Genomic DNA, 20,043 nt, shown 5'->3' with positions numbered 1-20,043 from the left:
ACGAAAATTATGACCAAATAAACAATAAAATTTCAGATATTTCTACATCTTATTGTACTATTTTATATAAAAATCGCTCGTCAAGTTACTGGGTAATAATTATTTGGAAAAAATCTATTTTAGTTGAAATGATAGGACTTTATTTTAATAGAAATCATTTTTTTCCCTAAGCCTGAAAATGCGGCAGCTGGACGTCATAGGTCAAACGTTGACGCCTCATTCTAATTATGGCGTCACACCAGGTATGCGATACGGATTTTTCTATGCGATACGGGGTATACGATACGGGTTAAGCTATGCGATACGGGGTATGCGATACAGGGTAGGTGATACAGACTGGAAAAAAGAACCTTTATTAGATATACAAAATTGCTGTATTTCGTACTAAATATATGAAAAATATAATATAGCATTTGTGTAAAACACTGACTTGTATTACATCTTTTACGATGGAATCTTGTGTATTCGATTGACACAGAAAACAAAATACATATCTAATTCAAAACTCTTTTAGTACTAACCAAATCTGTTTTATAACGAGTTCTCCCTTTTATTTCAATTTAAATGGTTGGCATTAAAGAATGAAGGTGAATTATATTGTTCTTCTAAAATAAATCTTTTTGATCCTTATCGTGTTCAATATGATTTGCAACATATTGGAAAGTTAAAACGTGATTATGTACTGCAAAAAGGAATAAGAAAATATTAAAATCTCATAAAGAAAAATACCAATTATTATCTTACAATTGCATGAATATAAATCCATATATCACTTCTGTCTGAAAATGGGAACCAGTTATTTCTGTCCAACATGGGGAACCAGTTATTATGTCTAATATCAGCATTAGAAATGCAGTCTTACATTGTGATTCAGTAATTTCTATTCAGTATTTTGTATGAGAAATTTATGACCATAATTTCAAACCAGTTACTTTTGATTAACATTTGGAACTAGTAACTTATGTTCATCATTTGGAGCCAGTTACTAATGTCCTACATTAGGAAACAGTAACTTCAGGCAGTAATCTGTGTTTAATATTGGGAAGCAGTTATTACCATTGGTAAAACTGTTTGTGAGCACTTCTACTCTAACATCATCATGCTTTTAAAACTACCAAACATCAATGATATCAAATCTCTTATCTCACTTTAATTTCATTGCTGTAGTAAGCGGAACTAGTGACAGAAGCATTTAACCAATAGCTGTAGATAGCGATATCTATATTCCGATTAGTGCCAGTTGTGAAAACAAGGAGTAATATTCCGTCGATAATAGTTAATGCATTTCTCCTATATACCTTATTATAAACTCATCAAAGATACGAGGCGTACAATTAATGCTTAGTTTGTACAAATGTTTGTACTTTTTCATTAAATCGAAACTGTTTCTTATGTCTACTGGGAATCTACTCCATTAATGGATAACTCTGTTAGAAAGTAGTATTTAATTGTCAGTTGATGATTAGAACTATTTTTATGGTTCTGTGACAAGCCGTGATTATCAAGGATAATATTGAATTGTGGACGTAACTGCTAAGGTAATGCATTTTGTTTTACATGTAAATACATTAATGTAAGAATATTCTAAATTTATGATCTTGTTTTTTTTAATTAATATTTTTAAAATTGTTCACTTATAAAAATTGCAGAAAATATCATATATTACGTACTTTCAATCTATGCTAAAATAAAAATTAAGCTTTACAGTTATTAAAAAAATAAAATAAAGATATGAATTTGTAACGTACGAAGGTTTTTTTTTTTAAATTTATCTTCATCAAGAATATTCTTACCAAACAACATTATAATCCAGGCATTATAAATACCTAACATATAAAGAGATATGTGATTCAAAAGCTGTTTATTGAAAATACTTTAATTCATATAGGGTCAACGTTAATTTTTTTCAAATGATCTTAAATTTTAGTGAATTTATTTTAAGACTAACAAAAGTCAAATAAGTATCTGTGCGAATACTTCCGGATAGTTAGAAAAGCAGATAAGGCAATAAGATTCTTTAAAATGAACACTTCACAATGCAATTTGGAATCAATATATTTTTAACCGTAAAAATGAGTGTGCTTAGTAATTTTGATCATAAGTATTATTATCATTATTATTTTCATGTATTCTACGATGAATGTCAACGCTTATTCTAATAAGGTCAAGTGTGAATTGAATTCCGTATCCTAAGTACCTCATAGAATGACTTTCATACATTTATACTATATTAGCGTATTTACATGTAATCACCTCTTTGATTGGACAATGCACACTTTCACCTTAAAATGATTTGAAATTTGATACTTAACAACCACAAAGAATGAACCAATTATTTGTTTACTCATACTATAGTACCGTTAAATAAATGTCACAACTTCTAAGTTAGGTATAATGCTTACAATGAAATGGAAATGGATTGAAAATTGTAACTAAGTTACATCCACGATCGAACTTTTTCGGAAATGTAAACTGTAGTGCAGTAAGATAAACGTCATAGCTTCTTAGTTTTGGATGACACGTGCATTTACATTGAAATTAATGGGTTTTTTTTACTTAATTACCATTAATAACATTAACGGTACCAGATGTGTATTTCGACAATACATGTCTCTACATTGATGTTCGTGGCCAATATATTTGAAATCCATTAAAACTGAACATTTTTGTTAATTTATATTATAGTACCCACGATAAATGTCACAACTTCTAAGTTTGCGGTAACACGATTTTTTAACTTAGAAGGAATTGAACTTCGTAACTATATTACCTCTAAGAATGAACTCCTTCATAAATATATCCAGTGTACTGTACAATTAATGTCACCGCCTTTGAGTAGGAGATAACGCGTACGTTCACCTTGAAATGAATTGAATTTTTAACTTAGGTCCCTCTATGAATACACTCTTCGTATATTCATGTTATAGTAACGTGAAATTAATGTCACCGCTTTCAAGTGGGGGAAATTGTGTACTTTCAACTTGAAATGAATTGAATTGTGTAACTTTGTTACTTCTATACTTCTCCTCGTATATATACTAAAGTAACGTTAGATAAATGTCAACACTCTAAGAAGGGTATTACTAGTACATTCACACTGAAATGAGTTATATTATTTTGATATTACTTAAAATGGAAACGGGGTATATTATATGTCAAAGAAACAACAACCCGACCGAAGAGCAGATAACAGTCGAAGGTCACTTATGGTACTTCAATGTAACAAGAAAGTCCTGCCCATCTATTCAATTGATATCCTTATTGCATTTTTTGTTTCAAAATTAAAAAAAAATATATCTTACAAAACATTATTATTTCACTAGCATTTATTGTAAAGAATTGTTATTCCCCTCTTCCTTCAAAGTGTTCTTAAAAGCTAAGAATAATTTGATTTCAATACCGGTGAAGTAATTCATGATGAAAGTTTAAGTTAGTCATTGGAAAGGAAGGCTTTCGTTTTAGATTGAAAACAACAATTCTTTCATTCCATGATAAATGCTCATTTTAACATTGGATTTATTGTAAATTGTACAGTGAATAGAAACGAGCATATAGCATGAAAGACAAAAGTTCGATAATAATTGAAAATTAAAACTGATTAGCATAAAACAAATTATTTTATCGAAATATCTATATACATAAACATGAGACTATGACGACAGAGAAGATAAGGAACTACGGCAGCTTCATGAACGCATGACACCTATTAGTAAGATAAATGTTAGCCACGTAATAATCAGTTGAGAAAAATAAATAATGTATCAAATAAAGCACTGATTTTTTTTCATAATTTATTTTACCTCGATGAACCCGTTGTTCCATGATCACCTCAGGTGTGAAATTGAATGGAAATAATTCACTACCGAACATTTGTTGTTGCTGTTCCTCCATAAATTCCAAATCAAATTAAGATGGTACTAAACATCTGGACTTAAATTAATTTTGCTCGTTTAATTTTCATAAAATTCGGACAAAATATTTATTTGGATCCTTTGACAAAAATATAAAAATTTCAAACAATTTGTAAAACTTATTTTATCGGGAAATTTCATTGGACACTAGTATATATCAGTTTGACAAACATCAATTTAATCATTGAGACGCTTAATATTTCCTTAACATAAAAAAAAAAAAACGATTAAAAAGTACCGCTGAATTTTACAGAGTTATCTCCTTTTTATTGTTATGCACAACATTAAGATGGCATCGTCCTGTTATGCTATCTGCCACTGAGCGTTACACATTAATTTAGTTTAAATCATAATCAATATCGGCTTAATTTTAAGTAAGTCAATACCAACGAGAAAATTTAACATGCTAAAGGAAAAGATGCAAAACTAAATCGTTAAGACAATGTAGAAATGCCAATTTCAGTCATGATGTGCTGTCCACACATATTAACGCGATAAAACATTTGACTTTTATTTTTATAATTTTAGAAAAAGATGTGTAGCTTTTATTACAATTGTTTAGTAGTTTGTTTGTGAAAGTTAAATTTTTAAATGATATGTATTCTATTAAGGAATGACTGTGACATTTTTTCTGTCTATGACGAAATAACATAAAAAATTTGGTGCACACTGAATAACGCGCGTAGCGGGTTATTTAACAGTGTGCACCACATGTTTTATGTCATTTCGAATAGACAGAAAAGATATTACAGTCATTTCTTATAATTTAATTCTAAATTCCATTTCAAACCGTAGAAAACAATGACAAAACGTTGATGACGTCACGGTCACATGACTAAATTATGTCTATGGACTCATAACAAAATAACGTCAGCCAATCAGAAGACGCGTTACATCCAAAATTAAATTATTTTGATATAATTTTGATAGAAAAATTAATATATACGTGTATTCAAAAAGATTTAAATTTATCAAACAAAAGAGAAGATAGCGAAGAGGAGTTTCAAAAACTATGAGCCAAAAAAACACATCAAACAACACATGTTTATTACTTAGAAGTAAAACACCTCAAACAACACATGTTTATACTTAGAAGAAAAACAGCTAATACTGGAGTGATCAACTACATGTACATCACTTTATAAAACGTAATACTTACTAGTTTAGTCAGGAATATTTAAACTGTTCTCTAGTCGTTGTTATGGTCTCAGTGAATATATCGGAAAGTATGAGGGTATACTAGAAGTTTTGAAAAGTGAAATATCAAATTTAACGACTAAATATTAATACTATCGAGTGGAAACGACATTGCAATATTTTATATCAAATTTCAAATCAGTGTTGCAATATTGAGTTTGAAAATTTTCACAGAAAAGTGCTTAATTCCATTTGAATGCACTCAGCTATCTGTTAGCAATTAATTTCAAACCAAGGCTAAGAAACGGAGTATTAATAAAATCAAGCACATTAATTTTAAGATTTTAATTTAACAGATGATTGTTTTCCCTACAAAATTTAATTAAAACTGATTATTACTTTTACTGTTTTTCATCTTTTATAAATATTCAAAATCGTGATATGGGCAAACTTGCAACGTTAATGAAATGGTAAGCCGTTTAATACCATAATACATATACATGCATGTGTACACTAACAAAGTACGCTTAAATAAGTGGTGTAAGGCAGACATATTAAGCAAAGGCACACTAACAAAGCAACGCTCACATCAGAGAAACATAAAAAAAAACTAAGCAAAGCTAACACCAGTATACTGTCATAAACATCGCAAATTCACCAAAGCTAAAATCAATGGACTTTTGTAAACCACCTTAAATTGAGTAACGCTAACACTAGTTACTGCTGTTAACATCGCATATTTAGCAACAATATCATAAATATTACAAAAATAATCATATAGATTAATTATATCACTACTGAAACCAGTCTAGACTTATCTTATAATTAATAATCAAATTCAAGCTTTTCGTATTTGTATAACAGTTGTACTAATTATTTACGTAAATCAATTTCTGAAAGATATAAAATTGCCGCCGATTTAATCCAAGACTTTTAATAGTTTGATGTTTGGTCTCGTCTCTCCAATTACGCAAATAGACCTAGTGTTTTAGTGTAAATTTAGTGAAGTCATGGGTCCTTGAATATTTACATGATCTCTCTTAATAAAAAAGAAAAATGATTCAAATTAAGGTAATCAAACAGAATTAAAAATTGATTACGAAGCTGAAGATATTTTCTAAATTTGATTTATCCAACACCAGTGTAATTATGGCAAATCAAATCAAAAAGTAAGAAACTTTTTTACAATTGATAAACTAAAAAAATCATTAGTTATAATAACTCAGTTAAGCAACCAATTTGTGGTAAGATCTTGCCGTAGAATATTAAATACAGTGCTTACAAACGCAGCTGTATATATTATTACACTCTATGATAAGTTCCTGAAGATTATAAGCCTCACAGATGCACGATTATTAATCAATAAAAGCTGACTTTTTTTGGGTGTTAAATTCCATGTACATCATTCTTTGCTTGATGTTTGATTCCTATCTGTAGAATACAGAATCTATTTTACTCTTGTTAGCGCATTATGGACTGTTTTTTCAAATTTCTCTCTCTCATCAATATGTAGTTCTTGGGATAACATTATGATGTATAACCTCTCAAAAATTTGTTAATTATGGTAATTAATTTTGGTAGCTGGCTTATTTTTTTTCTTCAATATATGTGTCAATCAAATGAATGAATGGTTCATAAAAATGTCCCAATTAAAATATCTTCTTTAATATTACCACGTCAGTGTAAACTGTAAACACCATCCTTCATACGACGTTAATTTGAACAATAAGTGAACGGCTGTGAAGGTTCTGATTTAGTCAAGACACTTTGCAAATGAAAGAAGGGGTTAAAGCGAGGTTTTAAATTACGTAAGACGTTATAAGTGCCTATTAATGAAAAGTGAGAAATACGTTCGACGAAGGTTGTACGCTTTTAAGGCTTTAAAATATATCAATTCGGTTGACATTAAGTTTTCAGTTAACTGTTCATACGCTTAAGTCCTTCGAAAAAGTTTCCTGTATCTAAGGAAATCTGTCTCATTAATAGATATAACATTCACTTTTTTAAATCCGTTCATAATGATGACATTTTTGTTAGTTTATAACTATTCCATTTGCTTAAAGATGTATATCAATACAGGCAATTATAAACAATGTTAAAAAGAGGGAAAATTTACAAAAGATAGTTAAAAAAAATATTACTGAAACGATGAATATACTTACCTATAGTTATATCTTATGAAAAGTAGAAGTGATTTTGTTGCCAATGAGACAACTCTTCATAAAAGACCAAAATGACAGAGTTATTAACAGCTAAAAGTCACCATACGACCTTCTAGTGAGCAAACCCATACCGAAAAGTCAGCTATAAAAGGACCCGCAATGAAAAATGTAAAACAATTCTTAAGACAAAACTAACGGCCTAATTTATGTACAACTTTTTGAATGAAAAACAAATATGTAACACAGCAACAAACGACATCCACTGAAATACAGGATCTGGTTTTGGGAAGGGAACATACATACAAAATTTGGCGGATGTAAACATTTAGCTTGATTAAACAAAGAGGAATCTTTTGTTCTTTTGTTATTTTTGAATTTCAAAAGATGTTTAACAAAATAGAGTATTTATGTGTCGTCCATACGCACGACTAATGAGATGGATTTGGTGTCTATACGCATGACTAATGAGATGGATTTGGTGGCCATGCGCGCGACTAATGGGAACGATTTGGTACATTTACTACGTCTATGACAGCGAATATCAATGAAGTCTAATTTAACGGCAAACATGGTTATATGTGTTTTTCAATTTGTAATTCGTGTTTTAAAATTTGATTTTCCTTCTAGTAAATGAAGTTTACAATTTTAATGAGTTCTTTCAGTAAAACATTTTAAGTTTAGGATATGTTTTGTTAACTGCTAGCGTGACTATTATCATAAGAAGCTCAATTGTAAAAATTTTAACTTTTCAAACCAAAACAGCGGAACAAAGTTGTAAAAAAATAATTAAAATCCTGTTTATGATATCTTTACAAACGTAACAAGAGTTTGATAAAGGTAGCGGGAATGATAAAGTTATGAATAAATTATAAATACTGCACTTTTAGTCTTAGAATCTTAATCATGAAGATCAGGGATTCTCGTATCTTGTAATCAAATTTCAGTCAGTTCTAGGAGTAGAAAGCACCCGTGAACACTGGAACATCTATGCTTTACAAAATAAATAGATGTGATATGCTTGAAAATGAAGAACTATTCTCACCAGCACATTTATAAATAATTACTTTACAAAAATAACGTAAAAGGCAAAACAAAATGGTGTAGTTTTTCTTTGATCCGTTTCTGTTTCATTGATGTGTTGCTGTCACATGGACGTGTTGCTGTCTCATTGATGTGTTGCTCTTTCGTTGACGTGTTGATGTCATATGATATGTTCCTGTTTTAATGACATGTTGATATTTCATTGATGTTTTGATATGTCATTGACGTGTTGCCGTCTCATTGCTGTGTTTCTCTTTCGTTGACGTGTTGCTGTCATATGATATGTTCCTGTTTTAATGACATGTTGATGTTTCGTTGATGTTTTGATTTGTCATTGACGTGTTGTCGTCTCATTGATGTGTTTCTCTCTCGTTGACGTGTGGCTGTCGTATGATATGTTCCTGTTTTAATGACATGTCGATGTTTCAATGATGTATTGATGTGTCATTGACGTGTTGCCGTCTTATTGACATCTTTGATCTTTCGTTGACATGTTGCTGTCTCAATCACGGGTTGATGTCATTTGGTCACGATGCCGTTTTATTAACGTGTTATCGTTTGATTTATATGTTTTTGTCTCAGGTTTCATCTCCTTTTCCTCGTTCTTGAAGACTATTATTATAAATTCATTAATATATAATATATTTGTTAAGTACGTGTTCCTAAAACTTCAGAAAATAAATATTTGATTTAAAGTGCACTTATTTTTATCATACAGTGTATTGTTGATGACGTGGTTTGAAATTAAAATGAAGCATGCATTTAATTGTTGAAAATTCAATTGCCCATCCCAGCGAAACATTTAAAATCCGAATAAGTTTTGTTATACAACTTGATACATGTTTCCGCTGAATACAACTATAAAGCAATAACAAAACGTTGATAGAAACATGCACGTCACAGTGCGTGTCCAATAAAATCAAAGGATTGGGCTTAATAGAGAATATTAAATGAATAATAGCAATGGTTTATTACGACTAAAACTAACTCATATAGATAGTGTGTTCATTAAGATTACAATATTAACCTCATTGCGCTTTAATAGTGGTGCATGCTATTAGAAATCAAATTTGATAAAAAAACATTTAAAAATAAACGCAAAAATTTTACGCAACCTTAAATGATCGTACGTAAAACAGTTTTAAACTTTAAAGTATAGTTTTACTTTGGAAAAAACTTATGTCATTTAAAATAAGCAAGTTCCAAGATAGGGTAGTTCGTTATATCTATCATGTGACTTCTATCACCGCCTGGCCAAAATGTAGGCACGCATGTTGAGTGAATGACTAAAATAAATTTGATGATATTCTGCACCAGATACTAATATTTTATAAATTATAATCTAAAAAGTTAATCATCCACCCTATAGTCGTATCAGGAACATAACATATATATCCATGCATTGGTTTATAGTTTCTATTTGGAATATGTGTAGATTTAGACATTTTATTACGTGTCTAGAGAAATGATTTACCTTTTTTCAAAAACTAGAATTCTTCCCATGCGTATACATTCTTAAATATGTGAATGTAATACACACATAATTATTTTGCCTGAATGAATAATTAATCAAACAGTATATATCATTCATGTACAAGGCTATTGAAACCATTGTTTCATCATCTCGGTGTGAAAAGTAGTAAAATTATACATGTGACATGTTTCATCAATTACAGAGTCCTCAAAGTCACATGACAAACACGTGTATATCCCGTGTAAGTTGCATTATAATGTGAGAGAAAAGTCTATATACCAGACACATTTTTTTAGACATATTGTTTTCTTGCGACAGCTGTATGATTTACATGTTCTCTATTGATTACAAGTATTTATATGAAGCGATAAAATATAAACCTTTTTTATCAATAAAAAAAGGAGCTTGCTACTTTAATTTAGTCAACCATATAAGGCAATTCATATATCCTGAAATTGTTTCCACTATACCAAACTTGAAAATTACTTAATTGGTGTCCTGTTTACAGAGTATTGCTGACTGATCTAAATCTTTAAAAGTTAAATACAATGTCAATGTAAAGAATTGATAGATATCACAAATGATACTTCAAATCCTCAAAAGATATTTACATAGTTACAGTTGTGTCTTTGATCAGTTGTTGTCTCATTAATGTGTTGTTGTTTCATTGACGTGTTGCTGTCTCCTTCATGTGTTGTTATCTCATTGACGTTTTGTTATCTCATTGGCGTGTTGTTGTCTCATTGGCGTGTAGTTGTTTCATTAACGTGTTGTCTCATTGGCGTGTTGTTGTTTCATTGACGTTTTGTTATCTCATTGACGTGATATGGTTTCATTAACGTGTTGTTATCTCATTGATGTTTTGTTGTTTCATTGACGTGTTGTTGTTTCATTGATGTTTTGTTATCTCATTTGCGTGTTGTTGTATCAGTGACGTGTTGTTGTTTCATTGACGTGTTGTTGTCTCGTTGACGTTTTGTTGTCTCATTGACGTGTTGTTATCTCATTGACAAGTTTAGTATTGAAAATGTAATTACCCATTCCAGCTAAGCATTCTAAATTTCAGTAGGGTTTTGTCATACAATGTAGTACATAATGCTGTGATAAAGCAGTACCAACACTTTGATAGCAACATACACGATACTGAGACATTAGTAGTGCAAAATTGTTAAAGACCACTTTTATTGTTTACAATCAGCGTGCGCATCCCATGATTTTTGTTTTGGTGCGTTGACAATTTAATTCTTTTATGTACACAATCATGACATTGTTGTTCGAACATTAGACGGAGAGATGGAGATTGTGCTGTTTAATGTCCAGTTGCAAATTAAATGTATATAATATGACTAGAACATGATAATGAATATGAAAATAAACCCTGCTTTGTACTATACCGACCCTCTGAGTTCGATTTTAAACGTGCTAGTTAACAAAGTTACAGGACGCGAGAAAACATCACTCTCCGAAAACACTATTATGACTATGACTCGACCAGTCCATTCTTATACTCTCACATGCCGCTTGTTAATTTGAGAATCCAAATTTCAAGTCTTTGATTTGGATCGGCTTTTACGTGACTGACCGAACTACATTGATGCCTTAAATCTGGCGCTGAAAAAAAAAAATTGCCGTTCTACTGATGAAATTGAAAAATATGAAGAAAGTTAATAATATAAAGTAATAAAAACTGAATTATTACAAACCATCACGACTGTTGCACAGGTAATATTATTTTGCACGATTAAATTTATCACTTCTTACAATGACATTTAGTTCATTCTCCTTGGAAAATTGGATCTTTATTTTTAATCGCGTCGTTTTTTTTACAAGTTAAAGACATTTTAACAGCCGTTGAGAGTTTTCCTGTACGAAAGTGTTGTATAATTACCTATAAAGTGCACAGTGCGGAAGTAATTATCTTTTACACCTAAAACCGATAACTAATAAAAGTGTTAAATCTGAAAAGCAACGCCCATGAAATCGTCATAAAATTTAAATTTGAAATAAAAAAAAATATTATTCATTTCATGATTCGAATGTTTGCATAAAAATAAAATTGAGAAAGGACATGTGGAATGTGACAAAGCGACAACAACCCAACCATAGAGTAGACAACAGCCGAAGGCCACCAATGGGTCTTCAATGTAGCGAGAAACTCCCGCACCCAGAGGTGTCCTTAGAAAATATGTATACTAGTACAGTGATAATAAACGTCATGTACGTACGTGTCCAGAGAAGCTGAACTTTGTAACTAGACGATTTGCTAAATGCGTAAAATGTGCAGATCTAACTGTTATTGGTAATTTTGCAATAATAAAAAGGTTTTTGAACGTTAGATATTCCTAAAAAAGATTAAAAAAAACAATAAATAAACTAATTATTTAAACATTTGTCTCAAACGTAGAACAAAAGAACTTGCCACACGTCCAATAGTTTAAGATTAAATATGCTATACCCTCCCCAATTCTAAGGCTGATTTCTTCAACAAAAATGAAAAGAAAAGAAAAGAAATGTATAAAAGAATTATGTTGTACAGAAATTCACAATATAAAAATACTAATTTTCTTTGACAATGTCATGAAATATCGTTTTTAAAAGTGTTTTATGTTTTTAAGTATCAGCTTTTCAATCAAATTTGGGAAAGGTTTCTAAATTATGTACTTCCTTACACCCGTTAGGTGTGAACGAAATGAATCATTTAATGGAAACATAACTTATTAATTTTCAATAATTGGAACTTCTAGCAAATCGTCATATATCAAATGGTTGCCATAAATCTGACAGATAATGAATTTGGCTTTTTTGTGTATACACTTGTGGTCATAAATATCCCAAGGAATTCAGGTGTTGGCTTTGTTCATTGTCGAAGGTCGCACTGTAATTTTATGTATAACCTTCCTTGGTTCTCAAAACAGTTTTGTTTTACCGTTCCTGGTAAATGTTTATCCAGAAAAAATCTGACACATGAGTACTGTGAAATGCAATTTGAACGAAACAAGTGATTTTAAGCGTACATCACGGATATATGATTATCTAGCAAGTCTAGACATAGCCCTAATAAAATTCCTTACGACATTTATATGGACCCCATGAATAAGCAAACAATATCTTTTAGATTATAAAAATGTGAAGAAAATGCTTATCTATTGTTCATTTAGAACATTGTAAAATGATTGAGAATACATAAAAGTATCAAAAAAAAAACTAATATACCATATAAATTTGTGAATGGCATTTCAATGTGTATTGGCTCTGATTCAATTTATCGATAAAGCAATTTAAAGGAGAATTACAATTTTGAAGACATTTCTTCAGGATTAACGTTATAATTAAACATAGTTTGTCCTTCAACTGTATCTCCATTGTCACTGTGCTTAAACGGCTGTGGGTAACTTAAGTTACCCACAGCCCAAGATGGAGTCGCCTTTCGTCGGTTAGGGACTTCTCTTCTATAGAATAACAATACCATGCATATGGATGCATTAATTAAACCACTGAATTAAAAAGATGTATTGATCGTTTAGGGAAACCCGTAAACTTAACAGGTGACTAAATTCTACAAAATAAACGATCACAGCACGATTTGAAAAAACGCTCACGCTGTCCGTAACTTAAAAACAACTTGTCCGTAACATTTCTCATTATACCAATAGGAATGTCCATAACTTTCAGAGAATCGACATACGTGGATGAACCCAGAGGGCACATGACGTTGTTTCGACGTTGAAAAATTGTTGAATTTTGGTTGAGTTCGTCATCGACGTTGATTCAACGTTGATTCAACGTAATTATTTTCAACGTCGTATATTCGACCACAATTCAATGTTGATTCAACGTCTTAATTTCAACGTTGAAATTTCAACAGAAAATTGATGTTGATTCAACGTCTTATTTTCAACGTTGAAATTTCAACAGAAAGTTGATGTTGATTCAACGTCTTATTTTTCAACGTTGAAAGTTTAACAGAAAGTTGATGTTGATTCAACGTCACATTTTCAACGTTGAACCAATTTATATATATGAAATGTATGATATCATGCATTAATCAACTATTTAAATCTGTTTTTCTAATGAATTAAGTTTGGAAATTGAAGCAGGCCGTGTGATTAAGTGGGAGGGGGATTTGATGGGGTGAAATCCCCTCTTTTTTTACGATAAATGTATTTGACAATGGCGGATTCAGAAATTTTCCGGGGGCCGAACTGACTGCCTAAGAGGTGGCCCGCTCCGGTCATGCTTCAGAGATTCCCTTTATTATCAACCAGATTTTTCCCAGAAAAAGGTCAAACCACCAGAACCGTACCCTCTCCCTCCCCCTCTCGATCCCCTTTTTGATCTGCCAAAGAACCTTGCATGTTTTCTGATAATCACTTTCTACAAAATAAAATATATTTCTTCCATACAAAGGGTTATAACAATATTCAAACCATTGTAACAATTTAAAATAAAATTAATTTACGGAGATATTTATACATATTTATTGAAATATAATTTTAAACATTTCCCGCTCTTAAAACTTTGCTCCTCGGAATATCACGGACATGCTTCCGAAAGTTCGCGCATGTCGATTAGCGCTTTGTTCAAAGAAACAACATTGTTTACTGCCCGAGAAAAACAGAAGAAAAAACTATTCTACTACGTACGTTTACAGCGATGGGAGAAGGTAGCATGAGACAAGAACACAGAAGTGAACAATCTGTACGTTATTTTATTGTTACAAATTATTAAGTACATAGGCAATTGTGTTTCTATCAACAGATCGTACATGAAATTTTAAATCCATGCAGTGGCAGTGCCCACACACATCGTGTGAACATGTGGTTTAAACATAATTTCATAAACAAGTATTGATTCTGAGCACATAGAGTACCTATAGGCTATTTATTAATTGACAGGTGCATATAAAACAGTTGAAGGCCTGTCATTCACTTCCAGTGTCGTATCCATTTTTTTATTTAAAAAAAAGGGGGGGCTAGATATATAATTAATGAAAGCTGAAAGGCTAAATCCATTTACATTCCTGCCAAATTGGACTATTATCTGTCACTGTTTGCAAGTTGGGATTTCCACTATTTGCGGGTCGGGATTTCCCCTACGGAGGCAGTTGTGGTCCTTGGACTCAGAAAATTCACTCAAATTATCCGTTTTCTACACTATTCGTCATGCTTGTAGATACTGATTTAATATTATATTTGGTATATAGTTTTATCATGACAAGTTTCAGACGAAGTTTGATTTTTTTTTTTTTGGTCTGATGATTTTTTGCAGAGCATTTTCAACAATTGTACTTGTATCATCCTGACCCATTTTACATTTTCTTTAAAAAACTAAGTTAAGGAAACTATATGATTTTAAAACAGGTATCAAAAACAAATTATGAGGGAAAGACTACTATAGATATAGGAAGATGTGGTATGAGTGCCAATGAGATAACTCTCCATCCAAGTAACAATTTATAAAAGTAAACCATTATAGGTCAAGGTACGGCCTTCAACACGGAGCCTTGGCTCACACCGAACAGCAAGCTATAAAGGGCCCCAAAAATTACTAGTGTAAAACCAACGGTCTAATCTATATAAAAATGAGAAACACCTATGCACTACATAAACAGACGACAACAACTGTACATCAGATTACAAGCCAAGAAAAGAGTTAACACTTAGTACAAATGCAAGAAAAGAACATGTAGAAATTGAAATTAACGAGCAAATTTTAACAGCAAAAACATCCAAGATGTCTGTTAAAAATTGTTTGATAAACTTGATGCATTTTCATATTGTAGACTGTAAAATTAAAAACATCTTAAATCTGAATGTGATTTTTTTTATTTAGATGCATATATTTTTTTCAGGGTCCTCCATAATTCTTTGATTCAGCGGGAAAAATGGCAAAATTTCATTTGGTGCCTCAAAGTTGTTCACAATAATTCTTGGTAAGTTACATTATTTTAAATTCTATATTAGCAAGTAACTTGCAAAATTCACTGGAAAACAAATTTGAAACCCTGTTCATCCTAACCAACCTCAAGACTACTTTTTACTTATCCACAGTAGCTGTATGAACTTTTTACGTAAAAGAAATAATTGTTATATACGCCCGTCAAAATTTTGACGGGACGTATTATGGTATACAAATGTCTGGCGTCCGTCTATCCATCTTTCCGGCGTAAACATGAAAATAAGATTAAAACTTTTTGAGTTACAGGACTCCGTAACTAAAACAGGGGTGTTTTTTTCACATGTCGCGCTGTATCTCAAAAACCATTTATGATTATTGTTTAAAACTTAACACACTTCTTAGTTATATTTTTCTAAAGATTTTTTATATTTTTTGGTGATGATTCAAAATTTTATTTCATAGTTATTGAGTTTTTTGTAAAAAAAAAAGGAGGGGGGAGTTCACATGTCGCACCGTATCTCAAAAACTATTTATGAATATTGCTTCAAACTTTACACACTTCTTAGTTATATTAATCCAAAGATCTGTATAATTTTTGGTGATGATTAAAAATTTTATTTTAGAGATATTGAGTTTTTTGTAAAAAGGAAGGGTTTTCACATGTCGTGCCGTATCTCAGAAACTATTTATGATTATTGCATAAAAATTCACACGCAAGAGTTAGACGACGGGCGTATCATGCGCTCGTGGCGCAGCTGTTTATTTACTTTTGTGATTTAATTGTTACTGTTTTTTTTACAAACAGAATGTGTCTCAGAGTCCTTTCCTGGGTTGGTTGACGCAACCGAAACTATGATGAAGAGTGAATTGTCCAGGTTCCTTTAAATATGCCCCTGAAAGACGTGAAGGTGGAGGGAGGAACGAAAAAAACAAGAGGCAGGATGAGGACATTTCAAATTCCATTCCAGATACTGAAAATAAATAAATGCTCTTTTCATCTTGTTTTTAATGACTCATATTGACTAAATAATTGTTTGGCAGGTTAGTTCGATTCAAACCAAAGATTATAAAATTGGTATTTGCCGCTTTTCCACCAAACATATAGCATTTAAGAGTGGTTAGCCTCCAGTTAGAAAATATGTGTCTGGGTAAGGTGACATGTGTGAACTGTTAGTGAGCTAGTACATTTATAACCCTGCTCAGCATGTCTGCTCTCATGTTTGTCCTGCATATGCATTTGACTTGTCACTGGATGTTAAACAACCAACTATCCATTCATCCTAATCAAATATTTTAATAAATGTCTTTCCATCTTCTTTTTCTCTAAAACAGTGCGTGGAGCATCCAACAAAAATGTGTTGTATTAACATACGAAGAGCTGACCAACTTACACCAGAGGCGTTACAATGAACTGGTTGTTAGTCTACCAAATTGCTTTGAGCTTTTTAGATAATTCATATTTAACTGTTGAGAGTGAAGAAATATCATATTACTTGAGTTAGAGTGTCCTAATCAAATGATTTTTATGCCCCACTTACGATAGAAGAGTGGCATTATGTTTTCTGATCTGTGCGTCTGTCCGTTCATTCTTTTGTCCGTCAGTCTGTTCTTCAGGTTAGAGTTTTTGGACAAGGTAGTTCTTGATGAAGTTGAAGTCCAATCAACTTGAAACTTAGTACACATATGTTCCCTATATATGATTTGATCTTTATAATTTTAATGTAAAATTAGTGTTTAAACCCCGATTTCATGGTCCACTGAACATAGAAAATTATAGTGCGAGTGGGGCATCCATGTACTATGGACTTATTTGTGTTATCATTCCTTTTGAGGTCATCAGGCATGGTCACCTTTTTTCATGTCGTCACACTAGGAAAATTCAGAAGAAACCAAGAAATTTTGAGGTATTGATCAATTTCATCCAATCATTTGCAGTGCAGAGGACAGATATTTCACTAAATATTTTTCTCACACTGATCAAGAAATGTGAAAATAGCACAAACATTATAAAGAAACTAATTATCAACATTCGCAACGTTGTATCAACTATGAGTTTTCAACGTTGAATCAACGTTGATATCTAAACGTTGATGAAACGTTGTATTTTCAACGTTGAAATGACCTTTCATTTTCAACCTATATTTCAACGTTGATTCAACGTTTCAGCATGACATTGTTTCAACGTTGAAGCAACGTTGATGTGCCCGCTGGGTAATGTTTTACGTATGATAGAGATTGCATCGAATACATAATCAGAAATGAAGTAGATCTCTAGTATGACATAATTCATTTGAATTAGAATGGAAGACAAAATTGGGAAAAATATGAATAAAATAACGATAAATCTGTTAAACTTGGGTCTGATTTTTTATAACGTCGGGATATCCAAATCGCCCAGTTCGGAGGGTGGTTTCCTACCATTGCAGATAATCTGTTGAAACAACATTGTTGATTTTTATTTTTGAACAAGTAGACTACACAAGTAATTTTTACACATGCATGTGGCGTGTATGAACTAAATGATTTTCTGCCAGCAATGACAAGAGTAGATCATGCGTAAATCCGGGATTATTTTTTTTTTTTGATGAGGGGGGGGGGGGACCAAAATTGCCCAATCACATGACAATTAACAAAGGTTCAGCCAAAAACGATTATATTCAAAAGATATTCATTTCCATGATTTAAAAAAAATCACTTAATTCTAAGTCCAATGACATTACGATTCGATTAGAATTTATAGTGGCCTGTTGCATTCGATGCTCGAACTTTATAGATTTGCAGTAAATGAGAAAACTTGAAGAAAGGTCATTTTGTAAAAATGTATAAAACCTAGTTTTAAAGCTAGTTGCATATTTCACTTGTATGCAAGTTGCATTGAATTTCATTAAATTGAACTAAACTAAAAGACACAATGGTTAAAATTCAGTGACATAAAAGGAATAGAGCAATCAACATAGTGTAACAATTAGAAATAGTATATGAAAATATAAATAACTAAGACAACAGGGTAATTTAAAATAGTTTAACAATCCCTGATAACATACAAAGAGAAATAAAAAAAAAAACATACTAGGAAACGTATTTAAAAAACATAACACTATAACTTACTGGTGGGATGTATAAATACCGAGCCGCGTCAAACAGTATTCATCAAAGTACACATAAAAAGAAACAGAGGTGAAAATAAACGGCAAACAGATAATTAAACTAAAAAATTTAAAGAGTATGACACAGTCATGGTGCGAATCGAAAACTTCAATAAGACGCACATTAGTTAATAAAAGTTCTAACCATAACCAGGATCGAGTACCACAAACCCCACATAAAACCTCTGTGGTGTAAGTATGGTGCGTTAATAAAATTACATTTGGTGGTGAATGAGTAGTATAAACGGCCGTGAAGGTTACAAATATGATGTTAATTGTCTTCTAAAAGTTACGGACAGTCTGCTTAGTTTCGATCAAAAAGTTACGGACGTCTTATGCATTTCTTAAAGTTGGCCTTGCGCTTTAGTGAACTCTATATTAACAAATTTATGGTAATTGCTAGTTATTTCTTTATTAAATAATTCTATAAATATTTACATTCTGCATGAAAAACGTCGCAAAAGGTACATTTTGTATGAATTAAATATCAACAAGCCATCTTGGGCTGAAGTTACCCACAGCCGTTTAAGCACAGTGATTGTGTAATGTAAAGATAGGGAAAAGCTAGTTTATTGGGTTAATACTGTTCTGTTACTTGTAAATTAAATCAGCTAGACAATTAACTTGAAAATTGAAAAATATTAAACAATTTGACCTTGATGCACACAACCTTTGATCGGTAAACTTTGCATTCTTTTTGCTTGAAGAATACAATGTTTTCTCTGGGGTAACGATCTGCTCGAGCACCCTCTAAGCTTTATTATACCCCACGCAACGAAGTTGCGGAGGGTATAATGTTTTTGACCCGTCCGTCCGTCCGTCAGTCCGTCCGTCCGTCCGTCCGTCAGTCCTGTTTCTTGTCATTGCAACTCCTCTCAAACCACACAACAGAATTTCACGAAACCTTTTCAGATGAAAAGGACATACTATGTAGTTGTGCATATCGACAGGAAGTTGCGATTCAATTTTTTTTATAAGTGTTACGCCCCTTTGAACTTATTTGCTTTATGTACTACTGCAACAGTTTGTCATCGCAACTCCTCTGAAACTACACAACAGAATTTCACGAAACCTTTTTAGATAATAAGGACATACTATGTAGATGTGCATATCGACAGGAAATTACGATTCAATTTTTTTTCTAGGAGTTACATCTCTTTGAACTTATTTGCTTCAAGGTACTACTTCAACAGTTTGTCATCTCAACTCCTCTGAAACCACACAACAGAATTTCATGAACATTTGTAGATAATAAGGACATATACTATATAGAT

The 20,043-nt window shown here is 31.7% G+C and overlaps 1 protein-coding gene and 1 long non-coding RNA gene across 2 annotated transcripts in view; both read left to right on the top strand.

The window, feature by feature from the left end:
* The first annotated feature begins 1,280 nt into the window (after positions 1-1,280).
* The window catches only part of LOC143054229 (FMRFamide receptor-like), a 64,497-nt gene continuing 45,734 nt past the window's right edge, over positions 1,281-20,043 (top strand). Inside the window, exon 1 of the mRNA XM_076227158.1 lies at positions 1,281-1,538. The gene's annotated coding sequence lies outside the window, so the exon portion shown is untranslated. The remainder of the gene's footprint in view (positions 1,539-20,043) is intronic.
* LOC143054516 (uncharacterized) lies at positions 14,280-16,618 on the top strand. Its single transcript, XR_012971709.1, has 3 exons — positions 14,280-14,423; positions 15,577-15,657; positions 16,429-16,618. It is a non-coding gene; the product is annotated as an uncharacterized LOC143054516 (long non-coding RNA).

The sequence above is a fragment of the Mytilus galloprovincialis genome, chromosome 12 (assembly GCF_965363235.1).
Source record: "Mytilus galloprovincialis chromosome 12, xbMytGall1.hap1.1, whole genome shotgun sequence".
NCBI classification, from domain to species: domain Eukaryota; kingdom Metazoa; phylum Mollusca; class Bivalvia; order Mytilida; family Mytilidae; genus Mytilus; species Mytilus galloprovincialis.
The sequence above is the reverse complement of the archived record's forward strand: the minus strand, read 5'-3'. Positions and strand labels throughout refer to the sequence as shown.